General features: G+C 39.8%; 1 protein-coding gene across 2 annotated transcripts in view; it reads left to right on the top strand.

Moving 5' to 3' along the window:
• TSPAN9 (tetraspanin 9) overlaps nt 1-25,210 on the top strand; it is a 194,623-nt gene that overhangs the window by 85,668 nt on the left and 83,745 nt on the right. The gene's annotated exons all lie outside the window — the stretch shown is intronic.

The following is a 25,210-nucleotide window of genomic DNA, read 5'->3' on the forward strand; positions in this document are numbered from 1 at the left end:
CTCCATCAGCCAAGAGGCATGAGGAGTTGTAACGATGCCTCAGCAAGCAAGTTAAAAGCATAATGGCTACTTTGAGCAAAGTATTTTCATGTACAAGGGACGGAGGAAAAGTTAAGTAATCTGGCAGCAAGGCATCCTTGAGTGAGCAGCATTGTTTGAGGCAATCACAGAGTAATTGAAATGTTGAATGTGCATGAATATAGCCCAATATGAAATGGTTTGCTTGGTTTGAAATCAAAGGTCGCTGCTTTCCTGATGGTTGCAAAGCTTGGACACAAGAACAAAATCATTCATGGTTCTGATCCAGAAATATATAGTATGCTTCATAAATAAGTAAAAGCACCATCCCTGGATTTATTTTGGAAAAAGGGGCACTAACAGTCTATTTCAGATAGCTACCTCTGGTGTAAAGGTATCATTGTTCAAATCAGGAGTCTTACTAGCAGCTTCTCTGTCTTGACCCACTTCCTAAAATAACCTTTAAGAGCAAGAGTTAATGGGAGATTTGGTACGGTGTTGAACCACTCATGCAACAGTGAGCTTTTATCAGTAATAGACTGAAATGATACGATCACTGAACTTGTGAGTGTCTTAAATAGAAGGGTAGAACTGGTCACTGAAGAACATCTGATCAAAGTTCACTGTGATTTTTAATTTTTTTTTTTCTTTTCTGTACACAAACCCTACCAGAAAGTTGCCTTAACTATTTCTGGAATAAATCACTTTGAATGCACCAGATTTATATCAAACCGGCTATTTGACCCAATGCTGCCCCTTTGACAGCCTGGAAGTATTTTTTTCATATGCTATATGTTGTGATTAGCTTTGGAACAGCTTTTTTCTGATATCATTAGTCATGTCCTCTGTGATCAGTCATTAGGTATCTCTTACCCCTCACCTCCTTAGTTGCAACATCTTTCTTTACTTTTATCTCCTTCCCAAGCAGCAATCTTCTTAACTCTGCATCAGAGTCAGAGTCCATTTTTCCATTCCTTGAACTCACAAAAATATTTCAGACCTCATCTTCATGCTCATTTCTGTCTGCTCAGCTCTCACTGGACTTATATACACACATTGCTTCTGAGGTTAAAACTAGCCTACCATCTGGAACAGTCCTCTAGTGCTCTGTGCTGCCTCAACTCTTATTCTTACCTCTTAATCCCCTTTACACCCTCCCCACCATGACTTTTGTTGTGAGGCTTATACCACTTTTCTTTCTGTTATTAAAATTTGTCATCACATCTCTGTCTAATATTCTAAAAGTGCTTTTTGTATGAACCAGGCTGTACAGAATGAAAATGATACTCTGGAATGGTGAATCTCAGAGATTATAGAAAAATGCTAAATGCAAGATGTCAGGTACTTTTCAAAGTAGTTTACAACAGAAATTTGATCCACCAGCCTGGTTTAAGTTGTTCAGAAGTCCGCCTTTCTTCACTTCAGCTGGCTTATACTCAATTTTGCATGCTAGTCTTGATGTTCTTATGCATCGTTTCAGAGGACTGGAGTCTTGCTAGTTTGTTATTTTTTTAACCAGGCTATTTTATTGTCTTGAGCCATTCAAATGAATAACATTATCATCTCTTCTAACTCATGGAATTGCAAGCTAGAATGAATCGTAGAATCAGAGTGGGTTTGGTTGGAAGGGACCTTAAAGATCATCCAGTTCCACTCCCCCTGCCATGGGCAGGGACACCTTCCACTAGCCCAGGTTGCTCAAAGCCCCGTCCAACCTGGCCTTGAACACTGCCAGGGAGGGGGCAGCCACAGCTTCTCTGGGCAACCTGTGCCAGTGCCTCAACCACCCTCACAGTAAAGAATTTCTTCCTTCTATCTAATCTAAATCTGCCCTCTTTCAGTTTAAAACTGTTACCCCTTGTCCTATCCCTACACTCCCTAATAAAGAGTCCCTCCCCAGCTTTCCTGTAAGTTCCTTTAAGTACTGGAAGGCTGCTATAAGGTCTCCCTGGAGCCTTCTCTTCTCCAGGCTGAACAACCCCAACTCTCTCAGCCTGTCCTCACAGGGGAGGTGCTCCAGCCCCTGATCATCTTTGTGGCTTCCTCTGGACCCACTCGAGCAGGTCCATGTCCTTCTGATGTTGGGGCCCCCAGAGCTGGACACAGCACTGCAGGTGGAGTCTCACAAGAGTGGAGTAGAGGGGGAGAATCCCCTCCCTCACCCTGCTGGCCACACTGCTCTTGATGCAGCCCAGGATACAGTTGGTGTTCTGGGCTGTGAGCGCACATTGCTGGCTCATAGTCAGTTTTTCATCCACCATGAAGCACTACAGGCAGGTGTTCTGTAGTTTACCACCTCTGGCTTTGTACCTGGAATCTACATTAGTTCTACTATGGCTGTCTGACAGGTTTTGGATGTTTGGCTCTGTATGTGTTCCTTGCTGACACTGTACACTTGCAGTATCCTCTCACTCCTACCCTGAACTCCCCACACAACTCTACCAAGTGTCCTCTGTTCCTTCCCTCTCCTGAAGCACTCCCTGCTATTTCAGTCCTATCTTTCTTCTTAACCCATTTTCCCCATTCCCAGGTTTGCCTGTTCTCATTGCTTCCTTCTGAATTTCTGGTAAGAAACCCAAATCCAAAAACGTGAAGTTGTGGCCTGCTCTTGACCAGTGACAACCATCTGTTGTAATGCCAGGTGATTTGTTTTCAAAAAGAGAAGATGCATTTTTAAGCATAAAATTTCCTGAACCTGTAATTCAAAGCAGAACAAGACTCCTGGTCTTCAGAGGTGAGGAGACCACTTCCACATTGTTATCTTTTGACAAAGGCAAGAGGTGTTTTGTTTTGTTTTTCATACAGGAACCAATTTAGGCAACTGGAAACAGAGGTGGAAAAACTGTATTTTAGGGAGTCTTTTAAACAGGTGCCAGCCTAGCAGCTGTACAGCTGCAATAGGCAGTCCAGCTGACCAGCTTGCTTACCGCAAAGCCACATTGTTCTGAGCCTGCGGTAGCAGAAAGCCCATCTCGTGGGAGGTGTTGTTCTGCCATAGCAAAATAGTGTTTCTGAGATGCTTCCTCTGAAAATGAGGACTGGTGGTATCCTTTGGCATCCCAGAATGCTGGGCACTGTTGTCTTGAATGATTCTCAGTGTTGGCCCAAAGAAGGATGTTCTTCTACAGGAAAAGAGGAATCTTTTTCCTTTATTTGCTTCTTGACATAGAGAAGAAGACTGGGACCTAATCTGTCCCTCATGGGGCAGGGAGCTGTACTACTCCCTCAGCTGGGCAGCCAGCTCATATATCTTTGAAGACCAATTATATATGTATACTATATATTATACACATTATTTTTATATAGAATATATTTAAGATAATATATATATATATACACACATGTATAGGTTTGAAGGTGATGGAGAAGTTCAGTGGTTAGTGGATTCTCTCTGTTGTTACACAGTAAACATACTGTCGCTCTGATAACTGTGGTAAAGAGGTGGTGCATTGTTTCTGCCCAGCAAGAATTCAGTGCTTGTGAATTAGATTCATGACAACAAAGTATAGTTTTTGAAAATTAGTATCATGTATATTAGTTAATGTGGAAGGATCACACATGAGTGCAGCAAAGCAAACTGATCTAAATGGGGCCCAGCAGTAAGTTGAAACAGAAGGTGTTTCTCCACCATATCGCTAAGAGATTCAGGTATTTCTCTGTGGCCCTCTGATTCATAGCAGTTGTTCTTGGCCATCTGGCATTGCTTTCTTTTAGAGATTAGGAAAGTCTGAGCTGAGGGTTAAGGAAGCTTATAGTATTTAATTGTGTGGCTAGGATGATGATTTACACTGAATTCATCCTAAGTGCATAATATGTTTTGCAAAGGAACTGGGTAACTACAAATGTTAGTTGATTTAGTTTGTCTTCGAGAATATTTATGTGCAAACATATGGAGATTTTAAAGTAGCCAATATAGCTCTGTAGAAGAAATAAGATATTGATTTTTGCTTCCACAGAGAGCAGCTTAATTCTCAAGAAAGGTAATCACCAAATATAAACATTAGGGTACATGTCTTTCTAGGGTACATTTTATTTCATTGTTTTATTAGAGAGAAGGATTACAATAATTATTTTTGCAAAATGTATCAGAAAATCTTACTGGCTGTAAAATGGAAATTCTATAAAACATAAATTTTAAAAAGAAATTTCACTAATGAAATGAGAATTTCATAGGGTCCTAAAAGGGAAATTTTGAAACGACAGGAATATGTTATCAAAATTTCACTAGAGAACTTTGTAAGTAGACAGTGGTCATGGTTAAATTTTGGGTTGTTCTTTCATGTGACTAAGGTTAATGAGTTCACATAATACACACCTTGTTAGATTTTAGCATTGCTTAATTTTAATATAAAATGCATTTTATTAGGGGGAATATAAAGCAAGATTATTATATCTCTGATCTTCTGTGTTAAAGGAAGCGCTAAGGAAAAGCTAAGTATAGCTAAGAAGATCCTTAATGTGGTTTATTTTTAAAATTGTTAATATTTAAACTACTACAAAAATATGATAGGAATAATACTGATATATTATTAATGGTATAATTATAAGCAGAAGCTACAATTTATCTTAATTAAATGGAGTCAAATTTACAAATTCAGGTATTTAATATTCAGTTTCAAAGTAAATTTTGTAATAGGTTGTGAGCATTTTCCTTTCACTAAAATGTAAGTCTAGAAGAGAAGAAGATGATGGGCTGGAAACTTGCTGGTCCAGAAGTAGCAGCAAAACGTCAAACACAGCAAATCTTTCACTGATACTCTGTTATTAAAATAATGGATAAAGACTATCGCTCCTGAAGAGCATTTTTCTGCATTATTTATTTGTCTAATTTAATCTTATAGTGGGAGTAATTAATATTTTTTCCTGTAGATTAAAAACAATGTTGTGTGTTTATCAGTGAGCACAAAGCAGTAGTACAGCAGCCATGCAGGTCACTTTTACTAAAGTCTCAGATCAGACTAAAAGAAAGGGAGCAGGTCTGTTCTCTGGGTCTGGCTGCTGTCAGAGGTATTGGTACTGTAAAGAAGCTAAGAATTTTAGACTTGTTTATATAAGGTAATCTATACTTATTTATACCAAACTGCAACATACACTGTAGTGCACTGTTCAGTTTGAAGTACAAAGCTTTAATGCTTAACTGAACCTGTTGATCAGACAGTTAAATCTGGTGAAGAGACTTTGTCCCTATACATCACTGAAAGTTAATCTCTGAGGTTTAAGAGGGGTGGAGAGTTTGACCCTGAGATGAAATTGAAATTGCTGACTACAGCAGCTTAGAACAGGAAACACATTCAAATTATCTCATTTTTGTTGTCCTCCCCCTGGCTGCATTATCTGATATTCCCCATTTTCTGACACAGGGAATAATGACAGGGAGAGACAGTGTGTGACCCTGGGATACTTGTCTCTTGGTATAATAGCAATATTTATTTCTGTCGTATTTTGACTCTTAATGACATAAGTCAGCAGTGTGGTGACAATTGTGGTACTATGCTGTGAAAGTAAGACTACTCAAAACCAAACCTCTGCAAAACAGAAAAAAAACAAAACAAGCAAGACAGTGAAATCTGGAAAAAGTTAATGTTTTCAGTCACATTAGCAGGAAAAATTCAGTTTTTAGTAGGGATTTGATATTCTGTGAAAAGATTCCAACTTTTAGTTTTATTTTAGCCTCCAAATGGTATAGTGCTGCTGCCATGCCTACGCAAACATGCACCTCGGTGGGGGAAAACAATTAGATAAACATTTTAGCATGTCAACGTTTTGGCTGGGAGGAGAAGGAAAAGTAATATTTCGTTCAAATGGTGTGGTGTCCTAATGAATATGATGTAAATAGAGTAAATTTAAAAACCTGTATGACGACATTACAGAAAAATGTTCAAACATTATTTGAGGCCTGAGAATAGCTTTAATTTAAAGTAGCAAGGTTTGCTTCAGAGCTGAGTTAGACTGCTTAATCCAAGTGGCAAGGGCCCCATAACTGGTTTTAGGGTCTAAGCCGTTTCAACTTGCTAGGAAAGACATCCGATACGGCATTTTTCACAGTGTTCCTTCCACTAACTGCTCTTTGCTAACACCATTTCTATTCAGGTGGTTTTATTTTTTTGGTGTGGGGTTTGGCTCGTTTAAATTATTTTTGTTTTCCTTCGCTGTGGAAGTGATTTTACTCTAGCTGTAGGTAGTTGTGAGAGCCATTTGTGTCTTTTATTTTGGATAAATGATGAGTTGATTCATGACTCAAAAAGCAGATTTATTGTATACATCTGCTATAATGTAGCCTGCTGGACATAGTTTAATCATTTTTATATGAGAAGATTTATAGTCATTGAAAGTGAGAAGCGGAATAAAAATTTCAAATTGGAAAACAAATTACTCCCCTCCAGCCCTCCCTGTCCCCCTGTGCTCCCAGAGTTAAATCTTTCTTTAAATATATGACTCAGGTTCTATTCCTCATATCCTCCGGCTTCATGACCTTAAGCAAATTTCTTCAGCCTTCTGTGTCTCAATTCTGCTAACTTTTAAAAGCAATGATGATAGCAACTTTTATAAAGCGATGGTTATAATCATGGGGTACAATTATTGTTAACTTTGAATAAGCTTAATAACTGTAATGTTTCTTACTTACCTCTGGACTCCTAGACCCATGCAGAACATTTCAGTAAGCTGCTTGATTTGGGCTTGATTGGCACGCTCTCCTTTTGTCTGTTCCTGCTACCTTCCAGGTAAGTCAGTCTGTAAGAGGCTGATCCAAAGGGGTATAATCTTCCTCATGCGAGTAGAGGATGAGCTTGTAACTCCATTATCTGGCTGTTGGAGGAGGCATCTAATTTGCTTATGTAAATGCTGCTGACATAGAACAAGACCTGAGTAGAAAAGGTGGGAGGATGCAGTCCAATTTGTGGAAAGTAAAGTTCAGTTAATTGGGGTTTTGCCATACATAAAGTTATGGGCAGCCAAGTTACCACAGATAGTATGGTATACTGTACTTAGTAGATCCTCTGTGTTCATCCCATATAATTTGTAAAGTTACTCAACCTTTCAGCAACTCATGGCAACTGTGAATCAAAGGAGGAATTCTGCTGGGTGTCTTGGGCTTTGTTTTAAATATCTTGCAGAAATAAATAAACCACACCTTCCAAACAAAGTAAAGGAACCTAATATGGCTGAAGGTGTGTTATTAAACAGTGAATGTTTGCTGAACTTCTTGGGGACTTGTCACATAAAACTTAATCATTTTAATATCACTTTACAGAAATGACTGCAGGCACTGAACTCAAAGCAATTTCGCAACTTTCTGAAACAAATCAGCTTTAAATCAATTCAGATCTCCATTCAGCTCAGCCCCTTGCTGCTTAGGAGTAACTTAAGTTGCTGAATATATTCAGCAGAGATAAATGAACTTCCAAGTGTTTGGAAATTTGACTGGGATGATTGTTCTTCTTTCCTCCTGCTTTTCTTGAGCTGGGCCAAAGTTCACATGGCTGTTCGAACCTTTTTCATTTAACTACTCCATCCAGTGGAGCAGGGATTGTGAATATTCTTGGGACCTGCTGCCAGTTTGAATTTAAAAAGTCACCTGCAGCTCATCTTCAATAATGTCTCTCAAAACTTGGCACCATGGCCAATAGCTTTATCACTGCTCAGGTAATGCAGGTAGGGCTAGTTTTTCCACAGGGTTATAATACATCCAGACAGTGTTTGTCATCGTTCTTAATCAAGGCATAGCCAAGTTCCTACAATCTGACTAACCAATCTGAACCCATCTTTCAGTGTTTAGTGTCACAGTTAACATGCTGGCTCTCTTGTCTCTCACCCAGAGCCTCTGTGCTGTCTGGGAACACAGCTGCTGGCTATCCCCTGCATCCTTTGGAAGGGGATGCGAGCTGAAGCACAGAATGACTAGCTTGCCATTTCTCTTACTTCTTTTTTTGCTTCCATGTATTTGCTATGTTTTTGTTGTTAAATGCATTAAATGCAAATTAGCGTTTCAGAGTCAAGAGAATTAATAATGTTTGCAAATATTGCTTCTGTTTTATTGGAGAGGAATTCTGTACCTGTGGATTCTTGCTGAATCTACTTGGTCCTCACTAGAAGCTGCATTTGGTACTCCTGTCTTTTTGCCTGTCTTCTGACTCTCCTGAATGAAAACTCCTTGTCCTGTTTCTAATCAAGGCACCAGGGATACGTAGTTTTGAAAATACATTAGACTAATGTCTGTATGTCTTTCTTCCCATATAACACTGGCAAGTCATGAAGTATCAGAGATTAAATTTGTATCCTTTTTATTTCTTTTGTGGCTCTCCCCATATTTCTGTTTTATGTGCATTCTGGTACAATCTCTGCTGCCGTAGGTACAAATTGTAGGTCTGCAGTAGGAAATGATCACGTTACTGTGGATTCTTAAAAGTGGGTGATACATCTTGAGAGTTGCTGCAAGGAATTAAAACAAGCAGAAACTGACATGCTAATCATGTGTTGCAGAATTATTAGTTTCTAACACTGTAAGGAGTTGTGACTGATAAGTATTTATTTTTACTAAAATAAGTGAGTTTTAATGGTTTTTAATTTTTTTATGGTGAAGAAGAGTGAAGCAAGACAATCATGAGCTATGGATGAAGATAAGATTATGAACAGATGACTATAAGCTGTGGGGGTTCATCAGCTTAAAGAATTACTAGTCATTAGCAGAGATGCATTAGTTGCTTGTGTGCACGTTTCTACCATGCTGTACATGTGATGCAAAGCATATTAACTTAAACCAAGCAGTTTACTCTGCAAATAATGTGTGTAGTGGTTAACAGTGGAAGCAGTTAACTTGGAGTAATTCTGTCATATATAATCATCTCTATACACTGCAGTGTCCAACCACTGAGTCTGGAATGATGCAAAAGTGAAACAGAGGGAAAAGAATTGGCACCGTACTATTCAATCAAATTTTCTTGCTTAATTTGCTATCTTAGAGAACTGAAAGTTCCTAGAAGGTCTACTTCTGAATCAGAGGTTTGTTCTTTTAAGCTTCTTGATTGATGTATTAAGCACGCTTTTCTTTAAATGATCCTGCTAAACACTTACATTTTGTTAGTAGCTGTGACACTGCTGAGTAGCGTGGGTTCTTCACAAGACTCATTTCTTCCTCTGTATTGTCTTGGAGAGTTTCCAACCAGTTATGATCTTAAGCAGGTAAGAGAGCTGTCTCTCAATGGATTGTAATTCCGAAATATAAACACCTCATTTTGTCTCATTTCATAGTAGTTTTAAACTAAATTGGTGGTTCAGAATCTTATTGTCCTATACTTTCGTGCCCTCCCCGCCCCCTTTTCTGTTTCATCTAGCTATTGTTGTGTCCCAAAGTGTGCCTTTTCTTCTGCAGTGTCCTTGTCCTCTGGAAACAAAGACACAGTTAAATTATTAAAAAATAAACTTTATGTTCTCAATTGCTCTTTCCTTAGAGTTTTGATTGCCCTGTCATCTCCATTTGCACTGCTTTAAGGAATCAACATTACATCTGTTGCCATAATCCCAGAGTGTCTTAGGACCACTTAATATATTTATCCTCTTGACACCTTGTAAGTATGGGCTGTGCTTTTATCCTCCTGATACAGATGGAAAGGTGAGCCGCCGAAACAAAGAGAATGTCTGCAGTGGAGCACAGGGTAGAGGGCTGAGAGCTATCGGAGACCAGAACTAGCAAGTCCTCATGCAGTGCAGTTCAGCACAGGTAGACTTGTGTTGAGTTCTGCATGGCATTGCCCGTGAGCTCAGAAATGCTGCTGATCACCTCTCTCGAGCTTGGGTATCTTTGTAGTGGTCTTCCCTGCACTTTCATTTCCAGATTAGTTTGGGCAGAGACAGCTTAAATCTGTCTATATCCATGGTGTAGATGTGTCCTACTAAGAGACTTGTACAAAGTTAAACTGAAATTGAATCTGGATCTCTAAAGTCCTTGGGAAGTATCTTAAGCAACAGGTCATCTGTTGCACACCATGCCTTATGAGAGACTTGATGCAGGCAAGCCACCTCTGAACTCCACACACTTGTGTAGCATGGTCCACAGGCACAACTCCTTTCAGATTTAGGACCTGTAGACCATCCTTTTATTTGGCTGTGCACTCCAGAAGTCTAGCGTGTCACTGACTTTCAGAAGTACCTAGAAGAGTGGAAGTTTTCTATGACACATAAATCCTAAACCTCTCCACCACCTGTAAAATGTCACTAAGAAAACTGAACTCTTCTTGAGATCCCATAGATGATGGTCAAGGTGAAGACTTTGCTACAGGATGTCCTTCTTCATGGTGTCCATTGTAATATTTTTATTTTGACTCCAAACCAGCTAATAAAATAATTCCATAAATGATGAAGAAATAAACCAACATTGTATTTAACACTTAGAGAAGGTAGAGCTAAGAAGACGAAAAATTTTCCTGTTGCATGTCTGGCAGTCACAATTCCTCCTACTTTCCATAGCCCCTAAGGCCATATGTTTGTCTTCTCCTGTCAGAGCAATGTTTGCTCTAATGGCTTTTCCAGCATGTGGAATGTAAAAAGAACTCTCTGGTGGGATCTTTTTTCCATTGTCAACATCTGGGAAGATGTTGGGTTTATGGCTTTCGGTGCAACATTGGTTTTGGGTCTTACAGGACATACTTTAAAATGCAGATAACTAGTGTTATCTTTGATCCTGGTTTGTTATTTTTGTGTTTATTTAGGCTTTTTTTAGGTGTTATTTAATATGCCTGTAGAAATGACCTGTGGAGGTAGCTATGATGTATGACCTTGATGTGATAGAGCTATCTGTTACTTTGCCAGGTTGGAATCCCATTTTGGGGGAATTTTAACTCTTTCTTTCTGCCTTTAGGTAGAAATGGAAGCTGGCACTATTGTTGGATTTTCTCCTTCTTTTGTTTCTTAGCCTGTTCTTCCATTTACAACTTAATTGGAAAAAATCATTCTTGTGATTTATGATTTATTAGATGTTAGTGGTAAGGTTTCTATCGTTCTGCTGTAAGCATTTAAATTGATGATCCAAATAAACTGTTGTGTGGTTCAAGTTAAGATGGTTAAGACTACTGTGTTTGACTTCTAGTGGTTTGATTTATCTCCCATTTGTGAGGCTCAAATGTAAAACTGAATATATTAGATCAGACCAAAAGTTTGTATATCCTGTCTTTGAAAGTAGATGGTAAAGAATGCTTAATACACACTAAAGGAATTGAACACATTCATGGAACTCCTTTGAGTCATTTATCCTATGGCCTTCCTAAATTCTCTGGCAGTAAATTCACTTGTTTAATTACGTATTCTGTGAAAGGGCACTTCCTTTTAAGCCTGCTGCTTGATAATTTCAATAGATGCTGAGAGATATTCTGAAAAACAGTGAACTGTCCTCCTTTCTGCTTGTCATTATTGTTTTTAATTATTGTATTTTATTTTTATTTTGTTTTACTGGGATGGGAGGAAAAATCAGAGGAATTCTAGTTTAAAATGAGGTTACTGCAAAATTAGTATTTAGCAGTGCTTAGCATAGCATATGTTTAGATTATAGAATCATAGAAAAATTCTAGGTTGGTAAGAACCTCTAGAGAACATCTGGTCCAACCTTCTGTTGAAGGCAAGGCCTTAGATTATGTTACCTAAGGCCCTGTCAAGCTCAGCCTTGAGTATTTATAGCAAGAGAGATTCCACCATTTCTCTTGGTAACCTATTACAATATTTAATTGCAATTCATACAATTTGTTCTCAGTTTTTCTTATAGCCACACCAAAATTCTCCCTGAAACATCCTGTGTCCATTGTTTGTCTTGGTGGCAGTCTGCTGGATGGTCTTCAATTTCTTGAGCTGGAACAACCAAACCTGGACACAGGAGTCCAATTGTGGTCTAACAGGTGCTGCGTAGAGTGGAATAATCACATTCCTTGATCTGCTGGATATATTCTTGCTGATGTAGCCTGAGGCTGGGTTTAGATGCTTATTCTACTATTTATTTTGTCCTGGTGTACTGGGGTGTAGCTTTTAACATTGAGTATAGAGCAGCAGCACCACGCACAGCACTCCATATAGTGTTCAGTGAGATGAAGAAGCTTTATTGTGAGGACAGAAATATTTTCTTCCTCACTTTTGAGAATTTCCACTCATATTACATTGCTGCAATTAAACACTTTCATCCTTTTACTGTTTTTTCCTCCAAGAGTGGATCTGGCTGCCTTCCCTTGTAGCCTCTTGTGAAGTACACTTGAGCTAAAACTCTTCTGCTTTGAGCCATTCAGCAGTTTTTGTAGTCCACCCTGCAGCTGTGTCACTATAAGTCATACTTAGTTTTAAACTCCATCCAGCTTGAATGTACAGTTGGCACAAGTGCTGACAAGAACAAAAACATTGATCTTTTCACTCCCCCATCCAAGCAGCCGCAGCGTATGATTGTGTTCTCGAATACAGTGTATTGATTTTATGCATTGCTATATGTGTTACACTGCTTCACAGTATTTATTGGAACTGCTGACTGCTTTTTTCTTCCACAGTACTTTTATTTCTGGTCTGATTAGGGCTTCTGCAGTCCAGCGAGTGCTTGTTTTCTCTGTTATGTTTAGTCTCATTAACAGCTTGTGTATCTCAGAATCATGAGATTTTAGGGGTTCATGATTTTTACCAGGGCTGGGGATGGGGTTGGTTAATGGTTGTAGGGTTTTGTTTTGTTGTTTTTGTAAATAAAAAGCTAAATTTTTTTGGTGTACTCTCATGTGTAGCATTTTTTTAATGATACTTTATGTTTTAGACTTACGTTGAGGGAGGTTGAGGAACCACTAAACCTTGAAAATAATGTGTCTGTATGAAAAATAGTCTGTAGAAATAGAGGTTGTATTTTTTTAAATCTTTTATTGAAGTGCGGACTGTGTGACAACTCTGCATGTTTCCAAACAGTGTATCTGTTCTGACATGTGTCCTAGTTTTAGTCCTCTTTAAAGTCCCTGAACGTGTTTTCTTCAGAGGTCTGTCTTAGAGCCCAACAGTATTTCTTTCAGGATGCTTCATCTTACTCGTCCTTACAGAAATAGGTGGGATCAAGCATGTTTCCACAACACACACAGTTCTGGAACGTCCAAGAATGCAGGTTTCTCACTTAAAAACTTCTGCAGCTGTGTGTGAGCAGTAATAAATGGTTGACACAAGCCTCTGGGGACAACTTTAAATGGGTGAACTGTTCCCTCTTTCAGCAGACTCGGGGATTTTTTTTCCCACTGCTTGAATGCTATGTTATGAGCCTGACCCAATCCTTAGTGACAGCTTGTTGGGCTGATTAATGTAGACTCCGGAGAATAGCTCTTTGCTGTCTGATTGATTCATTTTGCCAATAGAATTCACATTCCTGTAGTGTGAATAAGAAACAAGTGATTTAATGAGTGCCCCCCAACCTATTCCACATGTAATAGCCTGATTGGAGCCATGCATGCTTTTGGAAAGCTTAAATACTTGCTGTATGTTACATGCTGAAGATCCACTGAATTATATACTTCTCCCATAAATCCAAATTAGAAAGTTAAGGATGAATTTTCTTCTGCCCCATACAATTAGACACATTATCAGAAATTTCACTGGTATTTAAATTGTTACTAACTTCTAATTTTTCTGGTTCTTAACCACTGATTTTTTTTTTTTTTTGCCTCTCTGTGCTTCCCACCCTGGAATGTGTTTCTCATGAAACTACTATTTCTTTGCAACATTCCCTATTTTTTATCACAAAAGGTGGGAAGAGATTTGTTTTTCCTTGAGGCTGTCCTTATCTCCTGTATCCTTGATTCCCTGATGTTGGTATTTTTTGGTGATGTTCCACCTTGTTTTGTGGTTCTGTGTATAACTCTTCCATAGGTATTAGCTGTGCCGGTTCCTGCTCTTGGGAGACTCTCAGGAGTGCGACAGAACAGATAGCATTATGGCACAGCAGGAAGATAGGGGAGTGAAGCCAGAGCAACAGAAAGGAGAAAGAATTTCTTGTTTGGATCTGAATGGTTTCTGTTTCCTTATTATTAAAGAACTCTTACAACCGCAATCAGGAGATCCTGATCCTGGATCTACAAAGAGTCCTCCAACAAACGTATTCAAGAAGAATGTGCATAAAATTAATATAAAAGGAGGAAAACAACACTATTGTAATTCTATATCGTCTCTTCCTTGTGGGAACATATACATAGAAGTAGTTCTGTCTTTTAAAGCTTTACTGTGTGCATCATAAAGAAACATGAGAGAAAATGGGGAGGATAAAAGCTTCGTTCATTTTTACCCCTAGTCTCTTCCTCCGCCTTTCTTTTGTCAGAATCCAGAGCACACAATTTGTGGCTGCCCCAAGTTTAACTATACACCTACCTCTCTGTTCTCCACATCCAGTCTTGCTGGTACTAATGTTGTAACTGCCCTTTTGTGATTCAAAATTTGAGTAACTGAGTGGGGGAAGCAAAGATCCTGATGAGGTTATGATCAGGTTTCTGAGGAATAACAGCTGCTGGCTTATTTGCTTTCTTTCCCAGCCTCCATCGTAGAAAGCTGAGAGGGTTCATTTGCACTTGTGTGAGGCACTGCTTTTATAAATCTGATAGCACCGTGCCTGCATGCACACAGTTCTCTGACGTGACTTCAGATTTTTGAGTGGATCATCGGTAGATTATTTTCTGTTTTCTGTTGAAAGAATCTCAACACCTTCTAAAAAACCTTCTTCCTGTCCTCAACTTATTGGTAAAAGGTTCTAGAAGCTGTAATTACAATACTGCTTTAGTGACAGTCTCTGGCATAATTTTTTGCTTCATTGCAGCTTGGGGGAGAGAGGGAAGTTTCTTCCTTCATTGTTTCTGCCCTGTAGTGTCTCCTACTTCTGTCTGTTCTTCCAGGACTGCAACCTGATGTGACATTCATTTCAGCAGTGGCTCTTTTTGCTGCAGTATCTGTGCAGATTTATGTCTGGTCATTGATGCAATGTATTTTCTGGGTAGTCAGCTCAAGGTTATCTGTGTTATAAGATGTGTTGTGGGCAGGTTTAGCAAAGAAAACATTCAAACCCAATACCATGAAGAGGAAAAACAGGCTTATTGAATTATATCTGTTTAGGATTATATAGACTGTATAGACTTAAGATCTGTCTTAGGGTTGGAATGAGCACAGCAATGCTGGAAAAAAAGGCAGTGTGTAGAATCAGGAACATATGCTTGAAAGCAAAAACCTTGGGGTACAGAGCTTGCCACAGAGACATGACAGTGTCATCACTGTGCTGGATGGACCCCGAATTATTTTTCCTCTGAAGGATTAGATAGTATTTGTGGTGCTTGTTTTGCTTAAGTTAGGTGTCTTATTATTTTAATCAAAAAATGGTTAAGAAGCACAGATAGAGAGCATGACATTAGACATGATCGAGTTCGAGATTGTTTTAATGATAAGGCACAGCTCAGCTTTTTGAGACTGAGCAGAGGCAGCTTTTTGCCTAGCACTCCAGAAAGAAGGAGCAAGAAGAGGATGCAAATATTTTTGGTTCTCCAGGGTGAAACAGTGAGCATTGGAGAAAGACTGAGTACTTTCGGTCATGAATATGCCTAACTTAAATTGGTTTTGAGTACTTGACAATAGTTGAGCCCATTAAAATATGCCTTTTAATAGAATTTATTGTTTTTTGGTAAAGTTGTTATTTTATAACACTTATGCAAGTACTTAAGGAATCAAGCCTTGTACTCTAGTCTTATCTCAGATCCATTTTTTAGAAAATTATGCCTGCGCCATCAGTTGCAAAAAAACCCAACAAAATGGGCAGCCAAAAAAAGGCCAAACCAACAACTTCAAGGGAAGTCCTGAACCTGAACATACATAATCAAAAGTAGGATTTTTGAAAGCTTTCAGCACTGACTGGGCTTTGCTGCTGCTGAAGTCAACTCTCTGAAAGAAGAATGGGTTGATGGCCAGTTTTCAAACTCTTGAAGGCCTGGTACCCTATTCAGTGACTGGCCAGATCCTAGCAGCTGAGGATTTGTTGAACTTGCTCTCAACAGTGTGTGACAGAGTTCTTTGTGTCTTGAAAACTCCGTTGTCTTTCCAGCTCTGTGGACAGGAATCATCTGGCCTTAATTATCTGTCTGTGCTAATAGATGTCTGCTATGGACATCTATGCTGTGGGCGCTGTATCCGAGAGATTCCCCAAAAGCTCCCTTCATAGGTGACAGAGAGGCTATGGTTAAACTTGTTCTAATCTAGATGTTTCGGATCAGACAGGTAAACATGATTACAAGAGCTTCTGCATTGTTACTTTGTATATGGCTAAAACAAAGTGAGATGGATCTTAGCTTGAATATTCAGTTTAGCATCACTGTGTCAGAGTGATTAATGATGAGGTTGTTTCCATTTGCAGGCTCCCAGGGCACGTGGACTTGTTCTGGCTTTTTTTGACTGATTTTGGTGGTGCTTTTATTTTCTTTTCTGTGAGTAGAATTGTCTGTCATTTAGTGGGAGCCTTAATTTAAAATGTACTTGGCATTAAGCAAAAACTCTCACCTTGGTTTAATTGCTGTTCAGTCACATGACTCCAAGGGATCTCTGGAGTCATGTGACTAATTAAGAAGAAACTTTAAAAAGTTGTTTTCAGAGTCTAGTCATTCAAATACAGCAATAGGGATAGGAAATACATTTCAGCTGACAAATGGCATGAGCTTTTATTTAACAGTACTTATTCAAAGGTACTGAATTGGAAGACCTGCTTAAATGAATCCATTCTTCTATCTTCAGAATAGTGTGGTTTTGTAAAAGAGATGCCTGCTGATTCTGGACTGATACGCCCATGTGATCCCATGGCAAAAGCATGAAGAGCTCCATTTATTCATGACTTCATGGGGACTTTCCACAGCGAGTGCAAGCCAACAGCACAGGACACTGCCATAGCTACCTCTGAACTGTAGCCATGAGGCAATTTCTTTACAGAGGTTTCCTTTAATAGATTTGCTCACAAAAAGATGCCTGGTGATGATGCCTTCCAAATAGGTTTGGGATACACTGGCAGAGGGAAGCATGAGGGTGTCATATTGTGCCTATTTGTGCTGTAGATGAAAGACCTTGTAATTTTTTCATTTCCTAAGCAAAAACTGGGGATCAAAAGTGAGACGAGCCCAAGGACCTGGGAGATACCGGGTTTGCTTCGTGATTACGTGCAAGTGGCTTTCTACTGCTGCCTTTCATGATGTGGAAAATTGCTGAGATTCCTTTTGTCAGGCAACAGCTCTGGTGCAACCTGATAAAAGTGGAGTTTGTTATCTTTTGGGTCAGCTTGACTACTCTTCCCTAACCACTGTCTAGGCAACAGACTGATATCTGGGGTGAAACAAAGGTTTCACAGCTGGTATTGCTCCTCCTAGGGCTGGGAGGTAAGGCAGCAATATTCATTCTCACAACCTAACCACACTATGCAACAACACCAGTATGCAAGGCCGACTGAAGGTAACCTAAGTCTAACCACCATACTGAAAAACACACCCCTGGGAGAAGACCTCATATGTTAATATTGGACCACCTTCATGTAATGAGTTAGACCAATAGGAACACAGTTTGACTTAAGTCACACTTTGCCAATAATACAAAAAGCGATCTGTTAGTTCCACACGTGTGGAGGGAGATCAATTCAGATGGATTGGACTGACAAGTCTTCTCCATCTCCTTCAGAATATCAACCCCACTTTGGTAAGAAATTGTGCCTTCGCTATTCTGTGGACAATGCCCTGGTGAATTATTAATATAGTATAATATTTAGCGCTAATGCAGTAAGAGTATTTATCAATGGCAATTCCGTATCTATTATATCCGTCACCTTAACAAATCACCTATCTTTTCATCTTTGCAAACCTGTCTCCGTGAAGATCCTTGGGAGGGCTCTGACAGGCAGACTCTGAGAAGTGGCTACGCACATAACCCTTTGAACACAAACCATTGACCAAGTCTGGGACTAAGACTGGATCCACCACACCTAGAGTCATCTCTGAGAAGGAGTTTAGAAAGCAAAGGGGTCCTTTCTGAACCGCGTGGCTCAGTGGGAGGCCTCACTCAGCCACGCTTCAGAGTTATACTCTCATCGTGACACATGACAATAAGTCAAATAAATAAATAAATAAAGTCAAGACTCAGGAGAAGCCTAATACTTTTCCTGTGCTAACCCTCCTGAAAGAAAAACTAACAAAAAATCCAAGATGAAGATAGGGACAAGGAGTTTTAAGACACCTTTCTTCTTCAAATTTCAAAGCTTTTTGTTAAGGTAGGCACCTGAGACACAGAGGGTTTGACTGTCTTAACCAGGGTCATGCAGGAAGACATGGCAGACCTGAGAGTAGCACTGTGTACTTCCCTTCTAGTCAGGTCCCCTGTCTGCTAAAGATCATCTCTTTGCTTTTTTTCCCCTTGTATTTTTTGCTGTAGTTTTAATGACCTCTTGAGTAGCAAGCAGATTTTATTAGCTATGTTGCTTGTGGTCTGAGGGCTGTATAAAAGTGTCACTTAGTGCAGCCATTTGTATCTTATAGGTCTCCAGCTCTTCCAACCCTATGAGACTTGAATTAAACTTCTCAGCAGTGGAATGCCACAGGATACATACCTCATACTTAGGAGAGCTCTGGAGAAGGGGGTTTCTATAAGTAATTTGTGAGTGTGAGGTAACAGCAACTTCTTATAGGTCTCTTTGCTTTGTTGCTGCATGGGGCTGACCTGGATATGTGGTCAGATAGGGCTAACCCATGAGTGTCATCTGCATCCAAAGCATTCAAGCCATAATGGCTGAAATGCTATATGTTGGCCACCTGTAATATTTGTAGTCACGTCTATTGACTTTGGTGACTGAGGTAACTTGGAGAGCTTTCCACTTCTTGTCCTTTTAGTGCTTATCCAGCCCAGGAGCAGATCTGCATGTTTCACAGAAATAGTGGTTTTGTTGAGTCCGTGAGACCCTGCACAGTAGAACTGCACCAACTTCTCGAATAACAGAAGTTGCCTGCGAAAGCATTGCTATTAGTGAAAGTGTGACAGAAGAAAATAGCTCAGCTTGTCTCTAAAACCCTAGGGTGATATTTCAGGGTTCAGAGTCAGCAGAAAAAAACCCACACAAAACTGTGTTTGATAACTGCAAACCAAACATGACTGATGCAAAAAAATTGATAATGCAATGCAACACTGGGCATCCCTACTGCTTTTTGACATTGCCCTTTGGAAGAGAGCTATGCTCAATCCAAAACACTGGGGAATATGAGTGGTTTAAAGTTTTGATACTCAAGACAGGAAATCTATTTGCTTGAAAGGAAAAATAGAGCTCCCTGTAAGAGGGCTTGTGTCTCATCACAGCCACATAAAATAATCTTGTCTTGATAATTATAATTTTCTGTCTAGGAGTCAGACCTGGCAGTAGAAAATAGGTGTTCTTTACTGACTTGCTTATGGGTCACAAATACTCACTTTCAGAATGATCTGAGACAGGTTGTTGCAGTCAGGTTTTTGCTAGGCTCATGGGGTTTTAAGTAAGTGAAAAATTGATAGGTGAGCTGCAAATAGAAGCCTAAAACTATCTTAAGCCCTGGTACATAGTATGTACCTGCCAGCCAAGAAATTTGTCCTGGGAGGAAACTTTAACTTCTATTATTCTATCTGTCTGTGTGAGTTTTCTGCTCCTTTTGGGACCCTGCAGGTAACCTGGAGTGGAGCACAGTGGGGCTCTGTCTATGTTGCCATGTGCAGAACGTACCATCTCAGGATACCACTCAGCAACTGAGGTTCTGCTTGATGAAATTCTGAATGAAAAAACTGAGGTTCTGCTTGATGAGATTCTGCTTGATGAGATTCTGAATAAAAAGTGCTCCCAGCAGCTCAGAGTTTGTGATCTGAAATGGGAAATACTTCTCTGTATATATATACACATGGTGAGCTGGAATATAAAGTTAGAGAGGGATTTATGAGAGCTGAGAATTGAACCCGTGTCTCCAGAGGTTTGATTAAAGGTCTTGACTGAAATACTGTTCTTCCTTCCCTTAGGACTTCTAGATGATAATGATCTTTCTAGGGTGTTAGAGATTTCTGAAGTCAGTAATTCTGCAGACACTTCCAGTAGTCCACAATGTCTCCATTCTGAAGTGACGCTGAATGCAGAATGGTCTGTAGACTCCGCGGAAGGTAAATGACTCTTGAAAAAAGGTGATTTATCTCTGTGTTGTCCCTCTGGCTTTTCCAACTGGAGAGGAGGAAAGAAATTTCAGGAGGGGGGAAGCAGTAAATCTGCGCCTTTATAAAGCCAGAGTCCTCCTAATGTCTCTCTAGTTTGTGATTGTTGTGTTCCAAAAGTAATTGTAGAGCAGTTGACTGTAAATGTGGTGAGAGCTCTTGAAATGAGAAAAGTAATTGAAAGGTGAAGGGAATATGAATCACACTCTGTGAATCCTTCCAGAAGAAGGATAAATTTCACATGCTGATCCCTAGGGTCTGTCTTGACCCCAAAGCTAGGATTCCCAACCTTGGTGAATGGTCTCTCTGACTGTCTCCTGGGGATCTGCAAAACCCTCCACACAACCCCAGGAATTGACTGTATTTTTTGTTTTCCTGGCTGCTGTTTACCATGAAATGAAGCACATACTCATCAGAAAAAGTGAGCCAGAGCTGTTGTATTCTTGGAGGATGGCTAATGGGAACAGAGTTTTTAAGTACAGTGGATCTTTACCACACGTAAACTGACCATCTGTTAGAGGAGAGTACTTGCAAAGGAGAGAGAAAGGATATAGTGTGTACCTTTCAGTGAGGATGCTGCTCACTGGTACAACAGTAATAGGTGTTAGCCAGGAGATATTGGAGGTTTCATCCTATTGCTCTTAGCAGCTGAGTTGTCCTTATGAAAGGAAGTTTCTATCTGGGGGTTGCCCAAGCTGACCAAAGTCTGCCATTTCAAAAACCATTTCCTTTGAGGTTCTTAGGCTAGGACAGAAGACTTACCTTGCTGTTTTTACACCCATGGGAGTGTATGCCATTGATGTCATTGGAAAGACGTCTTGAGAAGTCATGAATAGTACTTCTCAAAGAAAGTGCACTGAGTTTTCTGCAATGAAATTTGAAGATAATCTAACATGAGGCTGTCATTCACACATGTGGCCATCTAAAGGGATGAAGGTTGCAGAAGTGAAGAGTGAATGCTGAGCAAGCATTCTGTCTAGAAAGCAATCCAAAAAAGGTAGATAGCCATCATTTAATAAAGTATTTATTAGCATTATTGTTATGCTTTTATGAAATAATCAAATTATTTTCAGGATGGCTGCAAATAGCTATATGGCTCTGTGTGTGTGTGTGAGGATTCTGTGTATAGTGGTGTAATAGTTAGATGTTGCTCTAAGAGAAGTTAGCCCTTTTTTACTTGCATTCATAGTGTCAGGTAAAATTTACCTTAATCTGTAGCACTTCCTTACTGAAGTAATGTCATTCCTCTCAGAATGCTGATGCTTCATGCCCAGCATCATGCTGCATAGAAGCTCTTCTCCACTTTACTACCTGTGGTTAATGAGCACATACAGTTAGCCTGTTTCCTGGGAAGTCCATGACCATTCTCTGGCTTAACCTCCTCCACTTTTTTAAGCCATGCATAAGGGTAAGTCATGCTAAGCTGATACGCATCCTGGTTGATTTGTCTATTTTTTGTTTTTCAGTGCAGTTTTCTGTTGAAATTGTTTCTTGGTGGCCAAGATTTTTTTAATTAGTTATGTAAACCCTGTTTGATCAGATTAATAATATGGTAGGAATCTGTAATATTCTTATTTGCCAAATGACTTTGCTATACTCACTTGCTAACTCTAACTGGAACTGTTGTACCAAGACCTCTCTTGACCCTATTTAAGGCCAGTACCTGTTGTTGCTGAAGAAAATTAAACGAAACTTCTATGCATCTAAGCAATTAAGCAGTGTTGTACCATGGGGGGAAAACAACTTTCCTTCATGACCCCCAATCTCAGTACTTACTGAAGAGAGAGATTTGATTACCCATATCTTAGGATGCAGAGCTGCACATTAATATATTTTACACTCTTTTTCTGTGTTTGTGCACATCATCCTAATTGATCTCAAGGAAAAGAAAGGCTTTTTCATTTCCAGTTTTCATATTCTGTTCAGTCCTCTTACTGCCAAAAGTAATATTAAATACTCTAGAGAGAAGGTCATTTATCAGGAAGAGGGGTTTTGGGACTGGTGAAGAATTAGGTTATCTTTACATTATGAAACCACAGTGTCAGAATTAGGTCACAGTTTCCCTTAATGTCTCTGTGTAACTGGCTGAGAAATCTATGGAAAAACTGAGATAGCAAAGAGTGTGTTCTTGGTGAACCAGGGAAAAACACTTAGTTTTCTGGGTTGATACTGGTCCAGTGCACTGCTAAGGGATGCACTGATGCTGTAAGTCACTCAAGGGGATCAGTAAAGGTACTTTTCTTAAATCTATGTAAAAATTATGCCTCACATAGTGTTTGGGGGCCATCTAGCAGATGGTGGGTTTATTTCCTTTGGATGAGAGGCAAAACAGCCTTCCTGGCCCTCCTGGCCACTTTTCAGAAGTGCTGGAGTGCTAATCCTGGCATCCTAGCCAAGACCAGCTCGGGTAATTATGCACTGCCTTCTTAAATTCCACATCGTGTCCAAGCGGGCAGACTATTCTTCAATTCATGTCCCAAACGTGGTATCATAGTTAGGTATTTTCCCTGCTGTACCTTGTGCTGATTATGTGGATCTTACACAGTGCTACTGCTATTGCTTTTACCATCGTTATTGTTGTCCTCTTATTATTGTGTTGAGGTTTGTAGGAAGAGATGATATCTTTATTTGACCAAATAACAATGGTGGAGAAAGAAACCATAATGTAAGTGTCAGAACAATGTCTAGAGATTAGTAGCGACCTAGGCCTTGTTGCACAAGGTGGTGTGTAAATGCAGTTATAGGCAGGGTCTGTTTTGGGAGCTTGCACACTCAGAAAATGAGGCAGGTAAAGGGATAAAAGTATGCAAGTAGAGTGAACGATGGGGTGACAGGTAGAACTTTTGCTGGTGAAACAGGAGTGGAATTCATTCTGGAGGTGGTGAGTTAATTCACAACAGGAAGGGAGAAGAAATGTAGAAGAGATGGGACTTCATGAGCCTCTAGGCCAAAGAAGATAGGGAAACTGGGTAGAGCAGAGCTGAGATTAGCAGGTTGTGAAAGCTGGTGTTCAAGCAAGTGGCTGATTGGCACAATGGAAGAAATTTTCCAGGCGTAACTCTTATGTGGTCATCAGAACCCTTTTTGCCTACTGTGGAACAAGCTGCACTCATTCTCCTTGCTTGGCCTCTGGGTCTAGGTTCCTGGTATCCAGTTCTGCATGACTTGGGGTGAGCGTGGAATACCGTTGCGTGTCTATGGACACAAAAGGGGGAACAGTACTTTGTTCCACAGCTTACACTTAAGCTGCTTTGGGGAATACAGATAGTTCCACTTTGGTGTTTTAATTAATTTTCCACCAAACGCTGCATGAGCACATGGGGTGAAATGGTGCTGGGATGGAGCATCTCATGTAACTGGAGGTTGCTATGGTCAGTGCAGCTACTCTGCCACTAATGAAAATGGTACAGAGCTTTTTAAGCAGCTCAGGTGGGCCGGCTTTCTTAAGCAAGGAGAAAAAGGCTTTAGTTTCAGATTAGTGTTGCTACTTTGAGAGGAATATCCTTTGACTGGAAAAGTCCTGAGAAGAAAACCCTGGACTGTTCTCCAAACCACCTGCTTGCAAAATGGCTCTCTTCTATCTACTGTGGAGATCTCACTATTTGTGATATTGGGGAACACTTGCTATAAACACATCCACTGTTTATGTTAGTGTCCTAGAGCATAGTTACTTTTTATGATGCTAGTTTATGTAAAAATTAGCCTTGAAAAAGTGGATTTTTCATTCAGTCATTCCCTGCAGAACTTTCTAATAGCTTGTCTTTCAGCAACCAAATATAAAAAGCAAAGTGGTTTGGCAAGTCATTTTGTGCAAACCACAGCAACTGTCCTGCACATGGCCCGACAGTGAGGTAGGTGTAAGATGTGTCCCCCACTGGCTTCTCACGGCCCCCATACCTACATGTGACATTTGAAATAGCCTAGCCTGAGGAACAGAATAATTCTTTACTTGTTGCAGTACTTGTGCTGAATTAGGAGAGCTCAGCACATTTTTCTTAGTGCTCTTTTTATTGTTGAAAACCAAACAAAATGCAGAGGTCTACATTTATTTTTCAACTGCTGAGTGGAAGTAAGTTTTACGTTTTTATTAACTATGCTCTCCTTACGGAGAGAAGCTATCCTAGCAGATGATGGGTTTATTTCCTTTGGATGAGAGGCAAACCAGCATAGTTTCACTGCTTCAGCTGCTCAGACTCTGGTTTTGGTTTTTTATGATTCTTGTCCTCAGTTCTGATTCCTTAGTTACCCCATTACTGAACAGCTGAACATGACCACCCAAGAGAACAACTTTCCACTCGTGTGTGTTGTGCAAATGTAAAGTTTCAAACTTTTAGAAGGATATATTATGTTGCGATGCTTCTAGTATCTTGGCTCTCTGTGAGCAGAGATGCAGAGAATGGAAGAAGAGGAGGAGAGATGGGTTCTTATAAACGAGGAGGTTTGGTTGATTGCTGTTTGAGCCTGCTCATAGTGTGGTTTTTAAAAAAAGGTCTTAAACATGAAGTTTAGAGGGACCTGACTGTTAATTTTTACTGTAAACAAAGGGAGTAAAGAGTAAAAGGGGAAATGTGCATTTAGAAAGCAAGTAGGCAGGCCGTTGTAATAACAGCAATTGGCACAAAATTGGAATTGAAAGAGGTTTCTCTTATAGTAACTTACAATGAGAAGACTTGTAAGAGTAAGTCCTTCCATTGACTGATTATGCTTAGCTCCTTGTATTTTCAGTGGGAGTTGAGTGATGACTCAGCACTTTGCTGTCTTATGTTCAAATCATTCCATTTATCGAGAGAGCTGAAAGGGGTGTTCAGAGTGAGGGAGTTAATACAAAAAAGCGAATTAAGAGCTCTAGAGGACAGTAAAATTGTTCCTTCTTGTAATGGTGAGGAGCGAGTTTTAGCTGTGAAGACAGCAAAGCAATATACTCCAAAGCAGATTTTATCGAGTAACTGCAGCACTCTCTTGAAATACTTCCTAATTCTTATTA

The sequence above is a fragment of the Strix aluco genome, chromosome 5, assembly GCF_031877795.1.
Source record: "Strix aluco isolate bStrAlu1 chromosome 5, bStrAlu1.hap1, whole genome shotgun sequence".
Taxonomy (NCBI): domain Eukaryota; kingdom Metazoa; phylum Chordata; class Aves; order Strigiformes; family Strigidae; genus Strix; species Strix aluco.